We start from the raw sequence: 20,947 nt of genomic DNA on the forward strand, positions 1-20,947 counted from the left end.
GGTATGGGGAGCAATGGTGTGGAGAGGGGAGAGTGTTGAAGAGACGAAAGAAGAGCATCAGAGAATGATTGAAGAGGTGTGGATTCTATGAAGAGGTGGCCTATTTATAAGCCTCAAATATCTAGGGTGGTGCACCACCACTAAGTGGGCGCCCACTGATAAAATGAGCAAAATGAGGAAACTAGCCCTTTCTAGGGTTGTTAGCGTGAAACCCATGTAATGTGGCTACTTGTATGTCTCCAAGTTGGACTGGATCTTTCCTATGGGGGTTACATATAGATTTTCTAGATAGAAGACGCATAACTATGGGGGCCTATTTATCAAATAAGAAATGATTTGGAATTATATGTGGACATTTGACATGCATATATCACTACTGGATCCAAATATAAAGAGATAGAAGAGGAAGAATGGCAAGGACTTGAGTAATGGAATAAGCACGATTGTGGTCCACCTTCCATGAAACCAAAGGAAGAATTCAAGCCATATATTGATGTGTAGTGTGGAGATTTTTTGCTATTGTGTCCAAATGACACCACCATCTATCCCATTTGGATTATTGTTTCTCACTCAAATGTTGTGATGGATAGGACATCATGAAACTATCAAAAGGTTTTCATACAGTATTGGGCATCATGCACAAAAAGAAAAGGTATGACCAATGTAGAGGTCTATCATGATTTTTGGAATTAATATTGGATAGAGAATAGTGAAAATTCAAAGGTATGGAAAAATGTTGATTCAATTGTTTGGGCATGGAAACGAAATGGACAAACTCAACATAAAAGGATGAAGATACTTCCTATCGAGACCTAAAATGAACCTGTGATGATTGTGTCTCTCTCACACTCTAAGCTCACTATTGGATCTCACACATCCAACTCCCATAGCATTGTGGCCTTGAGCAACTAGGAAAGATGAAAAAACCTTTCAAGTTTCTAAAATGTTGCATTGTGTAGTCCACCCATATAGTTGCTTGCCTTATAGTACCCAACATAAGGTGTCTAGCACACCACACAAATGTAACACATGCTCCTCCCTAGTTGATTGCTATTGCCTCTAATCATGAGCATATTGATCACGTTAGGGATTAACTTGCAAGTCATCATCTTATGTCACAAATCAATAAACTTAACGCATTCTTTCTCACTTAGATCCCAATTGAACCCTTGTATCTAAACAGTTTGAGTTTCCTCACACACTTGACCAATATAAAGACAAGTGCTATGCATCAATGTGTGTAACATAATGCTTGCATGCATGAAATGGAAGGTACACAAGAACTATTAATGTAGAAAATAATATGTATATGCAACAAAAACTCTTTCAATATTTTCTCATCAATATGCTTTAGCAATATGTGGCATTGCTACACAAACCCACAATAATTATTCATGTACAAAATAATATGTATATGCAACAAGCAATCTTTCAATATTTTCGCATGAATATGCTCTAGCAATATGCGATGTTGCTACACAAACTTGTAGGTATTGAGTATTCCAAATGATTCTAGCCTTGAGTAAACAAATAATACAAGAACGATCTATACATGATGTGCATCAGAATTTTATCCACTTTAATAATATTTATTATAATATTAGTCACTTGGTACATCGGCACACTACTTCTCCTCTTGCATTATCTTCATCTCTATTTCATTAGATGCCATGAAGTAAGTCTTGACCTTAGCCCCATGAAGTGTGTGTTTTGCTAGAGAAGGTGGTGCTCTGTTGGGCCATGTTAGTTCTAGAGATAGAATTACTATGGATCTCGACAAGGTGGTTGCCAATTTGAATTCCCGATCCATTAGTTTTTGGGGTAAGTTCATTGGCGCGGATGACACCTATGCCTTCTAGTCCATGTATCTATCCGTGAAAATCAGCTAGCTTTCATTCCTAAGTTATCCTTCACCTAGAATGAGGTAGTGGATTTGACCTTTAAACATCTTCAACTCTTACTCTCCAAGTCCCCAATATTTTTCCCTCCAGATTGGATTGAAAAATTTCATGTCTTTGTGAATGTATCAGATATTGCAATTAGCAGTGTTGTAACGTGTCCTCTTAGTGTCATCGAGGACACGTCGTAGTAGTCCATCGGAAAGGATGTCTAGAAAGCTCCACTCGGCACTCCCATGGAATGTTACAGGATTTGTGATCTAGGTCTTCTCGTGTCTACCACGTAGCGGAAGTATCCTGGTCGTTCCCACTTAGGATCGATCGGAATTAGGGTTTTCCTGACTGGTCATTAACTAATAGCAACTAGCGTCGAACCCGAGTGAACTACTTTACGCAGGAACGCCAGGTCCGAAGCGGATTCACGCTGTACTTGGTTCAAGGAGAATGGAAAACGAGAGGGATGCAAAGCTCAACCTCTCTACCATAAGACATAGTCCCATCCCGTTCCCCTAGAACAGCGTAAATCGAGTAAGACATAACTCTAGGTCATTGCTTCCATTATTCGTTTTCTTTGACGATCATCCTGTTGTTCTTTAAGAAAAGTTCCGACTAACCGGGACTACCCAACCGTAGGACGGACCCATGGCCTATCCTCCGCACTTTCCTCAGTTTGTTTTTAGTTATGTAATTATCTAGCACATTGATTTGACATATAACAATCATCTTCTTTAATTAATCCATTAAGCACGGGTTCCTTCACGTAATCTTATCACGTGACATAGAAAAACAATATCAAGCAAGTTCTTTATTAACATTTCATCATTTTATCTTTTGAAAATACAATGAGTTCTGCCCGTAGGCTTGTCCATAATCCGCCGAAGGCTATCCATTAATCTGCAGGGATAACAATTCCAAGCTTCTGCCCGTAAACTAGTATGTGGGCCTCGAGATCCAATCCCGAGTCAAGTTAGCCTCTTGCGCAGGACCCGGAAGGTGAGGGATTTATAGCCAGAGCCCCCCCTGGCACCCAAGCATCCTCCTGCTACAAGTAGAGCTCAACGGGGAGACCTCTCGCGGCGGGTTTGGTCCACGTTCCCGACGCGGTCAACAACCCCCTTGGTTAGGGTTAGATAGGTAGTCGAGGGTAACTGAAACTGCCTCTCCCTTCAGACTTTTAACCTGAAGTATGGGTATTCACTTAATTTTTAATTCATAATTCAAACAGAGCTCTTAAATCTCTAGCAAGCACAAACATTTCCATTAATCAACCGTGTTGTTTGGCAAACTGCTAAGGAAGTGTTCTTTCCTTTTGAGTGTATCAGCACTCGTTCCCAAGGTGTCTTGTAAATTGGCAAGATCCTTTACATTCCAGTGTAGGGCGTACCTTATTAACCCAACTTGGTCAATCCTAAAGTTCCTTAGATACTCTAGTTTCGGGTTTATAACTTTTCTTATTTAGAAGGATATCCAAAAATATGTCCTTTTGCAAGATAACTTGCATAGGGATCTGCCATCCTTGTTGAGGGTATTTACCCTTTCTCCTTGTGAATCAATCACAAGACTAAATGATTTCGTACTTGCTGTGCAAGTCCCACGATGGAATAATCTGTTTTAGATCCTTTAAGCTGACGTATGTCGGACCTAGGTCTCTTTTTAAGAACCTCACGGACATACCCTAGTTCTTTATCTCTACTAATTTATTGACCCTACAATAAGGAAAGTAGTCAAGTGCTTAAGGTATAAACGTTTCTTTGGTCTTTAAATCATTTCCAAGGCATATTTTTTTGTGGGCATGGTATTTCTAAGTTTAGATTGGTTTGGTTGTCCTTGTGACAATTGATTTTTTTGTCTGTACAATTCAATTTAATCTTCCTTTTTTTTTCCTTGCAAACGAACTCATCCAATTAACAATCATTTCCCTTGCTAAGATGTGCAATTAGCAATGATGGCGTCCTAGTAATTTGAGCAATGAAAAGAACCTTTCATGAATTTTAATCATTTACAATGATTCGTTGCAAAAAAGAAATAGGACTAATGGTGCAAGATACAATTTCTATACCTTCAGGTTATAACTCAAATATACTACTATAGTAAATAGATAATCTTGCTCGTAATTTATAATGCATGATGCTATTCGAAGGAAACTATGTTCTATACATTATCATTCATTCAAATAAGCTAAACTCCTTCATTACAAATAACTCGGACAAATATATCATATCCCTAACAATTTCTCTTTGCATGATTGACTTAAAACCGAATTAAAGCCAAGAAGAAAAACCTGGTTTTGGGGTGAGATATCCACATGGATACCGGGAGATGAACCTCCCGCAGCTACTCCTTGGACTTTCTTAGGCACCATCGTAGTTCGAATGTGAAGGTAGCTTTTACTCTTTCTTCCGGAATTCCGCCGTCTCTCTTTCGAGGCAAGGTGTCGTTAAAACGATTGATCACGAGAAGAAACGATAGGACCTTTAGATTCTTAGATTCTTCGGAGACAAAATGATTTACAAAGCCTAAGAAGGTTCTATTGGGACTATACTTAACAAAAAATTTATGGGTGGTTTTACAACCACATGAACCCTTGGAGAACTTTGGATTTGGGGTAAAAGGTATAGAAGGAAATTAATCTATTTCCTTGCACCTCCTCTACTTTTTTTTTTCCTTCACCTTCCCTACTCCTCCTCCTTCACTCCTCTCTACTTCCTTTCCTTATCTTTTACTTCCCTTCCTTATCTTTTTATCTTTTCCCCACTTTTCCACTTTTACTTCACTCCTTCTTTTCACTCCCTCTACTTTCCCTCTTTCACTCTTCTCCTTCTTTTCACTCCCTCTACTTTCCCTCTTTTACTCTTCTCCTTCTTTTAACTCCCTGTACTTTCCCTCTTAGACTCTTCTCCTTCTTTTCACTCCCTCTACTTTCCCTCTTAGACTCTTCCTCATGGGGCCCCACGATGCAAAAGTCAATCAGAAATTAAGGCTTGAATCAGATAGCCTAGAAATTAAAAAAAGAAAAGTTTTGTGGTGACAATCGTGGTGATCCAAGGCCGTGTCAATGCATGGTGAAAAATCGAAGGGGTGATTAAGGTCGTGGCCCAGGGGTCCGTTCAACAGAACGGGGGGAGAAAATAGGCTGGGACGTCTCCTAGGTGTTGGCATGGAATGCCAGCCTACGACTGTCCTTGAGACGGGGGAAAAAGTTAGCGCCTTCGGAGGCCCACAGGCAGCGCCAGGCAACTCTAGTCGAAGGCCCAGGGGAGAACGTGCAACACTATCGAGTGAGGAGGGGGGAAAACTTCCAATCAGCGGCCTCAAGGCCCTGCAGCAGTTAACGGCCGTGGCGTGCGTAGAAGGCGTAGACTCTATCTCCTCACCCTTCCCTCCACAATAATTTTTGTCGCCTCGTCTCTCTCACGGAGTGACTATATCACCCTCTTCTCTCCTCCTCCTCGTCATTAGATGACGAATATTTATGGGAGGAGGGGGGAGTAGGACCTTCCCCCCCACGTGGATCCTGCATGTGATCCCTCCCCTCCACGACTACCCCATCCCATTTAAGCATCATTCCCTTCCCTCAACCACGCTTCGGCTAAGGGAAAAGGTAAAAAAAATTTGCATAAATTCCGATATTTATCCCTTATCCTCCTCCCAAGAGGAGGTTCTTATGGAAAATACACGGTTTGGAAAAACTGTGTCTTGTACGAACTCACTGAAGGGTGTATTAGTTTAGACTATCCCGTCTAGAAACCTCACTGCAACCTTATTATTTTCCCAAAACTTCACATGGCCGGAAATATTACATTCTCTCCCCCTTAGAGGAATCGAGATGTCCTCATCTCGAGATAAACTGGGGATATTGATGATTGAAGGTGCCTTCATCTATCCAAGTGGCATCCTCCTTGGGATAATCCTTCCACTGGACGAGATATTCTCACAAGGTTCTGGATCTTAACTGTCTCTCCCTAACATCTAAGATCCTATCTGGCCTTAGTTCAAGGACTCCTTGACTAGGCATTACAATTTGTTGGTCATGAAGTACATGGTTAGGGTTGGGTATATATTTTTTCAATAGGCTCATATGGAATACATTGTGAACCTTTAGGTTCTCAGGGAGTTGCAATCTATAAGCATTGGGTCCTAAGCATTTGAGGATTTTGTATGGCCCACAATACCTTGGACTTAGCTTCTTGCAATCTCCTAGGGATAGAGAACTCTTTTTAGGGCGTACGCGAATGAAAACCATGTCTCCTTCTTCGAAGACTCTTTCTTTACGCTTCAAATCTGCGTATGCCTTTTGTCTATCCTTGGCTGCTTGTATGTCTTGTCTTATTGACTTTATTTGATCATCCATGTCTTCCAACATTTGTCTTGACGCTTCAACCCTTAGGATTGGATCAGAAAAGTTTAGAGGACTTCAACAATCATGACCATATAATGCTTGAAAAGGGGTCATCTGAATGCTTTGTTGGTAAGAAGCATTGTAGGCAAATTCAACTAATGGCAAGTATTGAATCCACCTCTTCCGCTCTCAACAGCAGTATGCCCTAAGCATATCTTTGATGATTTGATTTACTCGCTCTGTTTGGCCATCCATTTGGGGATGGTAGGCGGTGATAAAGCAGAGTTGAGTTCCAATAGCTTCAAAGATAGCTCTCCAGAAGTGTGATGTGAAGAGAGAATCTCGATCACTAATGATTCTTCTAGGTAACCCATGTAGCTTGAATATCTCCTTGATAAACAATCTTGCAATGTCAGAGGCTTTATAGTTTGTCTTTACTGGAATCAGGTGTGCAACCTTGGTAAGCATGGCAACCACAACCATAATGGAATTGTATCCTCCTTGGACTTGGGGTAAGCCCACAACAAAATCCATACCGATGAATTCCCATTTCATTTGAGGGATGTCAAGCGGTTGCAGTTTCCCCAGCATCAAGACATGTTCGGCTTTGATACGTTGGCAAGACAAACACTTGGTGACATATTTTAGAACATCACCTTTAAGCCTCTCCCAATGGTAGCTCTTCCTAATTTCATTAAGAGTATTAGCATAGCCAGGATGCCCTGAAAAAGGGGAATCATGAGCTTCCCACATTATTTTCTGCTTAAGTGACTAGCTTGCTGGTATACACAACCTTGTTCTATAGTAGATAAGTCCATTATCAATGGAAAATTCCTGATATTTAGCCTGCAACTTTTGATTCTACTCCTTGGTAGATATTTCCTTTAGCATTGTTTGGTAGGCCAAATCAAGGCATGCTTCCTCTCTAGCTAATTCAAGTATAGGGTTGTTTGGCATAGATACTTTTGTAGCCAAAGATCTGGCCGTTGATGGATTCTGCAAGATTAGGGAATTTAGGAATGCCTTGCAACTGAGTGCATCGGGAACTACATTCTCCTTCCCTGGTCGGTACTTGATTTCAAAATCATATTCCTCCAACGCTTCAATCCACCGACGTTGCCTCATGTTGAGCTCGTTCTCGGTAAAAATCCATTTGAGACTCTTATGATCGGTTACTAGAGTAAACTTGTTACCCAACAGGTAGTTCTCCAAAGCTTTAGAGCATGGATGATAGCTAATAATTCCAGATCATGCGTGGCATAATTATTTTCATGACTCTTCAATTTCCTTGAAGAGTATGCTACTGGATGACCTTCCTGCATAAGTACACACCCCAAGGCAAGAATGCTAGCATCAGTTACTACCTCAAACTCTTTATGGAGGTCTGGAAGTTTTAGAATAGGTGCTGATACCAAAATTTTCTTCAATTTGTCGAAGCTATTTTGTTCGGAAGTCGACCATGTAATGGAAGGCTGCTTCTTTAGTAAATCCGTCAGAGGTGATGCAATCAAAGCATAGTTTTTTATGAAGCCACTATAACATCCCGTCAATCCAAGAAAGCTACGTATTTCTTTGATAGATACTGGTGTTGGCCATTCAAGCACATCTCTAACCTTGGCTGGGTCTACTAATACTCCTTCTAATGATACTATGAATCCCAGATATTCAATCTGATGCTGGAAGAATGTACACTTCTTCATTTTTGCATACAGCTTATGTGACCTCATTGTTTCAAGGACAATCCGAAGTTAAGGTTCATGATCTTCTTCCTGTTTAGGATAGACTAAAGTGTCATCGAAGAAGACAAGCATGGAATCATCAAGATATGGCCTAAAAATGTCGTGCATTAATCTATTGAAGGTAGCAGGTGCATTCGTAAGCCCGAATGACATAACCAGGAACTCAAAGTGCCCATATCTTGTATTGAAAGCCGTCTTTGGGATATCTTCTTCCTTGATCCTTATCTGATAGTAACCTAACCTGAGATCAATCTTGGAGAAGATCTTTGCACCCTGAAGAGGATCAAGAAGCTCATCTATTCTAGGAATAGGATAGTCGAAGTGTCCCATCTTTCTTTTTCTGGAATAGTACTGGAGCTCCCCACGATGAATTGCTAGGCCAGATGTAGCCATGATCTAACAGTTGTTTGAGTTGTTCCTTCAGCTCAATTGCTTCTGGTATGGACATTCTATAAGGTCTCTTTGCAATCGGTGCAGCTCCAGGTACTAACCTAATCTCATGATCTACTTCTCTTTCAGGCGGAAGTTCAGTCAATTCTTCAGGGAATACGTCAGCGTATTCCTTTAGCCAAGAAGGTCCTTCATGAGGCTCTTGCTTTTGATCTAACTTGTTGAGTTTGATCAAGTAAACGGGTAATCTTTTTCTGACTCCTTTTATGATCCGAGATACTTTGGCTAATTGGATTCTTGGCATTCCTGCCTCACCTTGAGTTGTGACAAATTCCCTTTCAGAGTTTTGAAAAGAAACTTGACCCTTTCCACAATGGATGTGGGCATCGTTGGGCTTAAGCCAATCCATTCCGAGTAGACACTCATGGATACCTAAATTCATGACTCTGAATTTGACTGAAGTCTTCTTTCCTCCCAGAAAGAATTCCACCTTAGCAGTTTGCCTGGTACAAGTTACCTCACGACCATTTGCCAATTCCACAAGCAAGGTAGATGCTTCTACTGTGGCTATTCCTAATCTTTTTGCACATGCTGGTGAGATAAAGGAATGGGTACTGCCACAATCAATCAAGGTTTTGAAACCTTCACCTTGATAGTCTGACGGTGTCTGAATCACCAAGAACTAGCAATTCAGCCCTTTCTTGTGTAGAGCGGCGTGGACTGTTGCTCTTTCGAACTCTGCTTTCATGGTCGGATCTTCTTCTTCCCCTCCTTTGCACATTTGCCTATTGCCAATGGAGGTGGTTCTTCCTCTTCCTCAGGTAGCGGCTCCTTGACCATGGCTTGCTCCTTGGAAAGGCATTTGGCGATGTCCTCTGTTGAGCTTGGGACATTGCCTCTTGAAGTGACCGGGTTTGTTGCAGTGGAAACAACAAAGGTTTCGGCCATTACTTTGAGTAGGAACAAAGTTGTTGATATTATTTGTCCTTGCTTTCTTTCTTTGTCCCTGACTATGCCCTTGAACTCTCTTCATTTGAGATCTGAATGCTCCTCTGTTCGGGTCACTATAAGACCAAGTTTTGTTACCCCTTGGTCTAGATTGCACCTCCTGAATTATAGGTGCCGCTCGAATGAGTGCATCCTGAAGATCTGATGGACGCATAGATTCGAGACGGGTATTTATTGGTGGATTTAAGCTCGCACAAAATTTGGACACCTGCTGCGTCATGTCCATCTGTGGCACATACTTTAAATGTGAGAGGAATTTAGAGTAGTATGTGCCAAGAGTGAGTCCTAGCTATTTTAGCTCATAGAACTCATTCATTTTCTGCGTCCGATATGCAGGTGGTAAGTATCTTCCCTGCACGGCTTTCTTTAGCTCCTCCCAGGTAACGAATCCCTCTGAAATCCCTTGATTCCTGCACCGTTGCTTCCACCAAAGTCCAGCTTTGCCGGTGAGCTTTAACTTGGCGAGCATAGCCTGATTGGTAGGTGCAGTACTAGCTGCTTCGAAGTAATCCTCCATGGATTAAATCCAAATTTCAGCATCAGCCTGGACGAATCTGCCTCTCTCGTCAAACTCGGGTGGCTTTATTTGCTTGAGGAGGAACTTGGGTGGCGAATTTGGAACCTGTACATGGGGTTGTGCCTGGATAAATATTTTCTTAACATTATTATATGATAATCGACGTTAGCTTATTTTTCCTTTTTTGTTCAGCCATCTCGTAAACAATGTAGCTACTTAACTTTTTAATAACTCTTATGCACAACCAGATATTGATAAAAAGAAGTCTTTATTTGTATTTACATGGGCATAGCCTTTTTGAATACAACGTTTCATGTAATGATAAACCAATCATTACATTCAGTTTGGGGAGAACAACATTGTATTGCATTTGTCTACTGGAACTATGTAATAGTAGGGTTTTCGGTCATGGATCTTTAGGAATCGATAATTCATTGGAAGTTCAGGATACCCTTTCCGTTGGAATCCATACTTCTCATGGCGGCCCAACACTTTAATCTTGTCGGCTGGGATTACACAGGTTACTTCCTCATATACATATGAGTTCATCTCAACCCTCCGACCTCAGATATGTAGAGTTGAATTTACGTGAGTTTCCACAAAAACGAACAACTTCACGACTTTCAAGTCTTCCAACCACCTGATCCTCTTTAGGTTGGTCTGTAGATAAGCAAACCAGTGGACGGCTATATAGTAGATTCCTGAAGACCCCGTCCATCTTCGTTCTATGTATAAAGGTGATGGATTACAAATCTGCTCCAAGATGTTCATCATCCCAATTCTTTGTCTATAAAGCAGAGAATGCATTGCAGTCATAAACATGACCTGAAATACCAAAAACTTGTTCCACGCTTCATAATTCTGCAAGACATCATTGAAGGTAAGAAAATGTTTGGACAGCAACAATTTCTTTACTTCATTTTATTGAGATCTCATAAAAACAATTCCGTTGTTGGTCGACTCTGATACCAACTGTAACGTGTCCTCTTAGTGTCATCCAGGACACGTCTTAGCAGTCCATCGGAAAGGATGTCTAGAAAGCTCCGCCCGACACTCCCATGGAATGTTACGATATTTGTAATCTAGGTCTTCCCACGTCTGCCACGTAGCGGAAGTATCCTGGCCGTTCCCACTTAGAATCGACCGAAATTAGGGTTTTCTTCACTGGTCATTAACTAACAGCAACTAGCGTCGGACCCGAGCGAACTACTTTACGCAGGAATGCCATGTCCAAAGCGGATTCACGTTGTACTTAGTTCAAGGAGAATGGGAAACGAGAGGGATGCAAAGCTCAACCTCTCTGCCATAAGACATAGTCCCAGTTCGTTCCCCTAAAATAGCGTAAATCGGGTAAGACATAACTCTAGGTCATTTCTTCTGTTATTCGTTTTCTTTGACGATCATCCTGTTGTTCTTTGAGAAAAGTTCCTAGCTAACTGGGACCACCCAACCATAGGACGAACCCATGGCCCATCCTCCGCACTTTCCTCGGTTTGTTTTTAGTTATGTAATTATCTAATACATTGATTTGACATATAACAATCAACTTCTTTAATTAATCCATTAAGCACGGGTTCCTTCACGTAATCTTATCACGTGACATAGAAAAACAATATCAAGCAAGTTCTTTATTAACATTTCATCATTTAATCTTTTGAAAATACAATGAGTTCTGCCCGTAGGCTTGTCCATAATCCATCCGAAGGCTATCCACTAATCCGCAGGGATCACTCTTCCAAGCTTCTACCCGTAAACTAGTATGCAGGCCTCAAGATCCAATCCTAAGTCACGTTAGCCTCTTGCGTAGGACCCGGAAGGCAAGGGATTTACAGCCAGAGCCCCCCTAGCACCCAAGCGTCCTCCTGCTCCAAGTAGAGCTCAACGGAGAGACCTCTCGCGGCGGGTTCGGTCCACGTTCCCGGCACGGTCAACAACCCCCTTGGTTAGGGTTAGGCAGGCAGTCAGGGGTAACTGAAACTGCCTCTCTCTTCAAACCTTTAAGCTGAAGTATAGGTATTCATTTAATTTGTAATTCATAATTCAAACAGAGCTCTAAAATCTCTAGCAAGCACAAACATTTCCATTAATCAACCGTGTTGTTTGGCAAACTGCTAAGGAAGTGTTCTTTCCTTTTGAGTGTATCAGCACTCGTTCCCAAGGTGTCTTGTAAAGTGGCAAGATCCTTTACATTCCAGTGTAGGGCGTACCTTATTAACCCAACTTGATCAACCCTAAAGTTCCTTAGATACTCTAGTTTCGGGTTTATAACCTTTCTTATTTAGAAGGATATCCAAAAATATGTCCTTTTGCAAGATAACTTGCATAGGGATCTGCCATCCTTGTTGAGGGTATTTACCCTTTCTCCTTGTGAATCAATCACAAGACTAAATGATTTCGTACTTGCTATGCAAGTCCCACGATGGAATAATCTGTTTTAGATCCTTTAAGCTGACGTATGTCGGACCTAGGTCTCTTTTTAAGAACCTCACGAACATACCCTAGTTCTTTATCTCTACTAATTTATTGACCCTACAATAAGGAAAGTAGTCAAGTGCTTAAGGTATAAACGTTTCTTTGGTCTTTAAATCATTTCCAAGGCATATTTTTTTGTGGGCATGCTATTTCTAAGTTTAGATTGGTTTGGTTGTCCTTGTGACAATTGATTTTTTTGTCTGTACAATTCAATTTAATCTTCCTTTTTTTTTCCTTGCAAACGAACTCATGCAATTAACAATCATTTCCCTTGCTAAGATGTGCAATTAGCAATGATGACTTCCTAGTAATTTGAGCAATGAAAAGAACCTTTCATGAATTTAATCATTTACAATGATTCGTTGCAAAAAAGAAATAGGACTAATGGTGTAAGATACAATTTCTATACCTTTAGGTTATAACTCAAATATACTTCTATAGTAAATAGATAATCTTGCTTGTAATTTATAATGTATGATGCTATTCGAAGGAAACTATGTTCTATACATTATCATTCATTCAAATAAGCTAAACTCCTTCATTACAAATAGCTTGGACAAATATATCCTATCCCTAACAATTTCTCTTTGCATGATTGACTTAAAACCGAATTAAAACCAAGAAGAAAAACTTGGTTTTGGGGTGAGATATCCACATGGATACCGGGAGATGAACCTCCCGCAGCTACTCCTTGGACTTTCTTAGGCGGCATCATAGTTGGAATGTGAAGGTAGCTTTTACTCTTTCTTTTGGAATTCCGCCGCCTCTCTTTCGAGGCAAGGTGTCGTTAAAATGGTTGATCACGAGAAGGAATGATAGGACCTTTAGATTCTTAGATTCTTCGGAGACAAAATGATTTACAAAGCCTAAGAAGGTTCTATTGGGTCTATACTTGACAAAAAGTTTATGGGTGGTTTTACAACCACATGAACCCTTGGAGAGCTTTGGATTTGGGGTAAAAGGTATAGAAGGAAATTAATATCTTTCCTTGCACCTCCTCTACTTTTTTTTTCCTTCTCCTTCCCTACTCCTCCTCCTTCACTCCTCTCTACTTGCTTTCCTTATCTTTTACTTCCCTTCCTTATCTTTTTATCTTTTCCCCACTCTTCCTCTTTTACTTCACTCCTTCTTTTCACTCACTCTACTTTCCCTCTTTCACTCTTCTCCTTCTTTTCACTCCCTCTACTTTCCCTCTTTTACTCTTCTCCTTCTTTCCACTGCCTCTACTTTCCCTCTTAGATTCTTCTCCTTCTTTTCACTCCCTCTAATTTCCCTCTTAGACTCTTCTCCTTCTTTTCACTCCCTCTACTTTCTCTCTTAGACTCTTCCTCACGGGACCCCACGGTGCAAAAGCCAATCAGAAATTAAGGCTTGAATCAGATAGCCTAGAAATTAAAAAAAGAAAAGTTTTGTGGTGACGATCGTGGTGATCCAAGGCTGTGTCAATGCATGGTGAAAAATCGTAGGGGTGATTAAGGTCGTGGCCCAGGGGTCCGTTCAGCGGAACGGGGGGAGAAAATAGGCTGGGACGTCTCCTAGGTGTTGGCATGGAATGCCAGCCTACGACTGTCCTTGAGACGGGGGAAAAAGTTAGCGCCTTCGGAGGCCCACAGGCAGCGCCAGGCAACTCTGGTCGAAGGCCCAGGGGAGAACGTGCAACACTATCGAGCGAGGAGGGGGGAAAACTTCCAATCAGCGGCCTCAAGGCCCTACAGCAGTTAACGGCCGTGGCGTGCGTAGAAGGCGTAGACTCTATCTCCTCGCCCTTCCCTCCACAATAATTTTTGTCGCCTCGTCTCTCTCACAGAGTGACTATATCACCCTCTTCTCTCCTCCTCCTCGTCATTAGAAGATGAATATTTATGGGAGGAGGGGGGAGTAGGACCTTCCCCCCACGTGGATCCTGCATGTGATCCCTCCCCTCCACGACTACTCCATCCCATTTAAGCATCATTCCCTTCCCTCAACCATGCTTCGGCTGAGGCATAATTTCCCATATTTATCCCTTATCCTCCTCCCAAGAGGAGGTTCTTATGGGAAATACAGGATTTTGAAAAACTGTGTCTTGTACGGACTCAGTGAAGGGTGTATTAGTTTAGACTATCCCATCTGAAATGATGGTTCTCACCTATTTTCTATGCTAGCAAATGGCTCTCCTCTAGTGAGAAAAATTATTTGGTTACTAAAAAATAAATTTTAGGAATGATTTATTTAATTTAAAAATTTTGCCGTTATTTACTTGGCCGTTTCATTGTTTTTCATGTGGACCATTCTACTTTTATCTACTTGGTTCAGTAGGAGAATATCATTGGAAGATTGGCTAGAGTTACTCCCTTTACTTCAAGAATTTGACTTCAAAGTGGTGCACAACCCTCCATTCTAGAGCTACCACCTCCCTAATGCTCTCCATTATGGCTCTCACACCTCCAAATGCCTCAAAGTCTCTATCTCTATATAGGAACCACATATCCCACAAAATAAGTCACTTAAGTGACTATTAATCACTATTCAAAGCTATATGGTCATTGACTCCCAAGACTCCACTTAACTAACTCCTATTATTAGGACAATGAACAAGTTAGAAAATCCACTGACTAAGAAGTTTGTCACTTACCATTCTATACAGAAACCATGAACTCTTCCATAAGACAATGTATATCCCACCTTCACATTCTATTTCAAAAATACCATAACAACAAGATATGAATTGAAAATAAAATCTTAAAATAGAAGTGTTATTAATTTTTATCACTTTCTTGTGAAATGATAATAATGACATTGACTAATTTTTAGCAAGATTTTGATGTCTTGAAAATGAACATTATTTTGAATGAAACAACATGAAAAATAAAGAGTGCATGCTCTATTAAATATCATGGAAGTTGACTAGAATAGAAACATATGTATTGAATGAATAATGATATAATCATGTCATTAAAAGACATCACATTAGCTATCTTTGTAAGCTATTTTGGTATCCTAATAGTCTATAGCTTCTCTAGTTGTGAAAATAAAAAGATTGGGGAGATCATTATCTTTGGACCTTCTAATGAACAAAAACTATTATTATTTTTCCAAGATATAGTAGTGTAATTGAAGTTCTCAACTATAAGAGATATTTTTAACCTCTAAGAAAATTGGTTCTCTTTAACACGAGTGGGCTTAGATCAAGTCCATGTGAAAGTTGAACCAACTACTCTTTGAGGAGAAGATGTATATCTTCGCAACCAATATTTTCATCAATTCTATAATGTGATTTTAAGTAGTGCCTCTTGCTCACAAGTGGAGTTGGATAAGAGAGATGAGATGTATGTTTATTCTTCTATAAGATACATAAGTGAATTTGACCTCATAAAATGCTTGCCTGTACATAGTACCTTGCATGTTGCATTTCAAAACATAAAGATTTAAATAAACTAAGGAACTACCACATCTATTTGATGGTTAGATTTCCTTTGAGTTGCCCCCTTTGGATCTACACAAGTAATGCATGGAATGGAGGAACAAAATGATTGTCATCCATGGAGCAAATGTGTTACTTCTAACTATGATGTTTTTGATAGTGTGGTTTGATTCAATAGATGCTCTAGATAAGTAATTTATGTGAATGTGGATTGCTCATTTAATGCAAGAATGATTTACTAGAATAAGATCCAATGGAGGGGAACGTTAAAACAATCATGTCTAGTTGGTTTTGTTGGGGACAAATTGCTACTCAAATTGGATGCAAGATGCGTACATAGCGAGCGTCGGAAGGTCCCCAAGAACAAAGAACACTACTTTAAGCTCAAAAATCAAGAGAATAGACTTGCATGCCATGAGGCAAAAAGACCAATTGGATACAATCTCCCCCCATGCCTTGTATGAGCACTCCACAAGGCATGTATTTATAAATTTATTCATCTCAAAGCTCAAAAATAGCCCAATTTTAAAAATAAGCATGCCTTAGCTTTTGTGTTTTCTTTTGTCCAAATAAAGAATAAAGCGGTTGGGCGGTCCAAGAGTCGGGCTGTGCCCAAATACAATGTCCAATAATGAAATATTTAAACCTTGCGTCCATGGGCATACAAAATAATAAATATTTGTCAAGTGCTTCAATAAATAAGCGCACCTAGATAAATATTAGTGCCACGCCTTTAATGATAAGACACACACCCATTAAAAATAATAATTTCTTTTAGGTAATTTGAATACACGCTATCGCATAGTGCTTCCCAACGCCACCGCCACTTGCTCTACACATCAACTGAAGCATTCACAATTGTTAGAAAATAATAAAATTAAACTGAAAAAAGTGAATACCTAGTAGTCATCAACTACAAAATAAATAATTAGATTGGAACTCTGTCCTAACCTTAATTTAATATGAGTGCACTCTAAAGTCATAAACGTCCATTAATTTAAATATGTATTTTGTGGAATCACCCATAGTGGAGTCACCCATATGCACATTAAATTAACATGACGCTCGAAAAGGATAGGTATCCCTGTCAACTTCTCGGACAAGGAATCCATCTCTTATGTGCGAGCCCCTGCAACTAAATATAGTTTTATCAAATCTATCGAAAAACCTCATAGAATCTAGTGTGGAATATGCCTCCTGTCATCATATCTAAGACCACTGGTGCACAAATTCGATGCAAGATGTGTACGTAGTGAGCGTAGGAAGGTCCCCAAGAACAAAGAACTCTACTTTAAGCTCAAAACTCAAGAGAATAGACTTGCACGACATGAGGCAAAAAGAGCAATTGGATACAATCTCCCCCCATTCCTTGTGTGAGCGCTCCACAAGGCATGTATTTATAAATTTATTCATCTCAAAGATTAAAAATAGCGCAATTTTACAAATAAGCATGCTTTAGCTTTTGTATTTATTTTTGTCTAAATAAAGAATAAAGTGGTTGGATGGCCCAAGAGTCGGGCTGTGCCCAAATACAATGTCCAATAATGAAATATTTAAACCGTGAGCCCATACACATACAAAAGAATAAATATTTGTCAAGCGCTTCAATAAATAAGTGTGCCTCAATAAATATTAGTGCCATGCCTTTAATGATAAGATATGTACCCATAAAAAATAATAATTTTTTTAGGTAATTTGAATACACGCTATCGCCTAGTGCTTCCCTACACCACCATCGCACCTACTCTACACATCAACTGAAGCATTCACAATTATTAGAAAGTAATAAAATTAAACTGACAAAAGTGAATACCTAGCAATCTTCAACTACAAAATAAATAAATAAGTTGAAACTCTCCTAGCCTTAATTTAATATGAGTACACTCTAAACTCGTAAACTTCCATTAATTTGAATATGTATTTTAAGGAATCACCCATTGTGGAGTCACCCATGTACACATTAAATTAACATGACACCCGAAAAGGAAAAGTGTTCTTATCAACTTCTCGCACAAGGAATCCACCTTGTGTACGAGCCCTGACAAATAAATATAGTTTTAGGGAATCCATCGAAAAACTTCACAGAATCCATCCTGATCTCACGGAATCCACCGTGGAATATACCTCCTGGCATCATATCAATTTGACTGATAAAAATGAGAATAGTCTTTCCATCACGTAGCTCATTAAAAGTATGAAATTTGAAATTTCTTTTACTTATCTTGGCTTCTTTCGGGATAGATTGTGCTTTGAGTATGGAGCCCCAAGAGGAACACCAAGGAAAAGGGAATTCTCTTGCAAGAAAATCTATCTTGTAACATCAGCAAGCTTTTATTTCATTCTTTTGATCATCAAAACAAAGAAAACAACAATTCTTCACGCAGCATCATAGTAGATTTCTCCCACGGATTTGATAGAATCAACCATAATCTTCAACATCTTCATAAAAATCTTCAATAGAACAAAGAACACAAAGGAATACACCATCTTTGAATGGAAATCAATCACATATTATTCATCTTCAATGTCTTCATAGTTCTCTCTCTCAATCTCTCACACACAATTACACTATTTTGATAGAATTGACTATCTCTGGCTCTCTCTCTCTCTCTCTCTCTCTCTCTCCATCAATAATACATCATATCCTCACTAGAATGCTCTCATAATAGCCCTCAATAATCCTTCTTAGGTCGTGGATGCACCTCCCAAGAGGTATGTCTGATATGAAGAGTCACTAGAGCCACTACAATGTATTTTCACAGCTCACTACTGTCACTGTCACTTAGTCTTCTCTTTAGTCTTCAACAGCTGTTTCTTCCACTTGTTTTAGCTCTTTTGAACTTAGATTCATCCTTTCCAAAGGTTTGAAAACTTTCCCAAAGTCACACATACATTCTACAGAACACTTATAGAAGGTCTACAGAACAGTTACAATACAATTACAGTACAGAGACAAAGCAAAGACAGAGGCTCTACAAAAGGTCTACAGAGGGTTATAGAAGGTCATCAGAACCTCATAACTCATACTCAAACCATTCCATACTATCAAAAACTATTCAGTAAGCTTCCAAAAGATCTCAATCTTCATCAATCATCAATCCATGCTTCATACATAAGAAAATCAGAACAAAATAGAAGTTATACAGAAGGTATACAGAACCAATCGGAAACTCAACAGAACCTATCAGAACATCACAGAGCTTCATATCTCGACTAAAAATCATCATGAACTTCCAAAACATTATCAATATTATCCAAAACACTCTCAAATACTTCCTTTACCAACCATACATCACTCTAAATCCATCAAAAATCAATCATTCAGACCTTAAAAACAACAAAAATTAGTCAAAATTTCATTCTTTTTCCACTCTCAACATATCCCCACACTTAGAAAGGAAGCGTCCTCACGACCTAAGGAAAAGAAGAATATAAGTTCAGTGAAGAGCTCAATTTTATCTTTCATAGGATCTTCAATAATCTCGCCAAACCACGACCCCAACTTATCACCTGTATCTTTAGAAAAAACTACTGAAGAAAAACTTTCTTTATTTATTAACTCATCTGATTAATCATTTAAAAAAAATCATAACAAATTTGTAAAGGATATAAGAGGTTGTCTTCAACTTTCCACCATAGGCTTTCCATCCACCAGCAATCGATTGAAAAGAGCTCTCGAACAAGTTATTCTCAATCAGCACGAACTCATCACATACAATTATTACAATACACACAAACACTGACACAACCATCTGAATGACACCTCCAAAAAGAGATATATATCATTAAGAATCATCCAAAATACATTGCAAAGGCATCAATGAAGATGATCCCTTTTGAAGGCTTGGTGGTTTCGAAAGTGATCCATGGAGAATGATTCATCTACAAATGTCTTTGGAGAATTTTGAAAGAACTGTAAGCAACACATCCTTTCTAGCAAAACAAGGTATCTGCTAGGGAGACATAGGGCATGAAAGTATAAGACATCCAACTGGTGGGAGTCAATATTCACATTGACATTCATACAAAGTTTTGGAATGGCCTTTTGATCATTATGGGAATGCCTATGCATGTATGCTAGATACCAAGCAAAATGAGCTGTCAATCTCACTGAAGGATCCAGAGATTGTGAATATTGGTGAGCAAAATGAAGGTAGTTCTGTTATGCTTGACTGGCAGTTGTCCAATCTCTTGGAATTATTGGCCAGTTTATCTAAGGTCTTGTAAGAGAATCATTCGAGCTCCATCCTCATCTTCTAGGAATCTGCTGATCAAACACTTCATATTCACTAACCAACTGAGGGGGTTGAGGGATAGAAGTGGCAGGAGATGGAAGTGGAATAAGTAAAAGTGGATGAAGAGATGGGTAGGAAAAATCATAAAATGAGAAATAGGTTAAAGAAGGAGTGGCTGAAAATTTTAAGGAATCAGTTAGGAAGGGTGTTAATTGATAAATAGGAAAGGTAGAAGGTACATGGATGGATGGAGAAGGGCATGGTGGAGAAGGGGAAAATGCTCTATCTTCAATAAAAGAGCGATATGTAAATATTGGAATTTGAGGAAAAGATTGAGGTTGGAAAAGAAGGGGTAAGATTGCTGTGGAATTAGTTTGATAGAGGGAAAGATAGGCATCATAAAGGTGAGCCAATTGTTGGTAGTACACTAGGCTAGGAACAATGGGACCTAAGATTGATCTTCACTAATAGGCATAAAAAAAGGTTGAATCAAATGGATTATTTTTGGAAAGGTGAGCTAAGAGATCCACCCTCAGTTGGTTAGTGCTCTATATATAGGTAGAAGTTGTATTCTATCGTTGATTCAGGACCACAGAATCAATCATTGAGTGCCAAGAATTATCAGGGCAAGTAGCCACTTTTGAGGAGTAACTCTGGAACATGTTATCTATTCGCAACTCCAAATAGTTAACATAAAAAACAGCTTGCAAAACCACATCTCCCACATACCAAGCCATATCTACTTCATCTGGAATCAACAGATCTCCCCGTAGATACATATATGACAGCAACATGGTATCCGTCGTGATAGAGTCTTCAAACACTATACGGACCACTTCTGTCAGTAACTCAGGAGACCAAGCCCCACTCCAACCATCCTCTGGAAGAGGAAGATCCATCATTGAAAGCTTCATGTAAAAGGCCAACTTTTGCAATTGATAGTGGA

This window comes from Lygodium microphyllum, unplaced genomic scaffold, assembly GCF_053477565.2.
Source record: "Lygodium microphyllum isolate KBCC unplaced genomic scaffold, Lygodium_microphyllum_v1.1.10 scaffold_33, whole genome shotgun sequence".
Taxonomy (NCBI): Eukaryota; Viridiplantae; Streptophyta; class Polypodiopsida; order Schizaeales; family Lygodiaceae; genus Lygodium; species Lygodium microphyllum.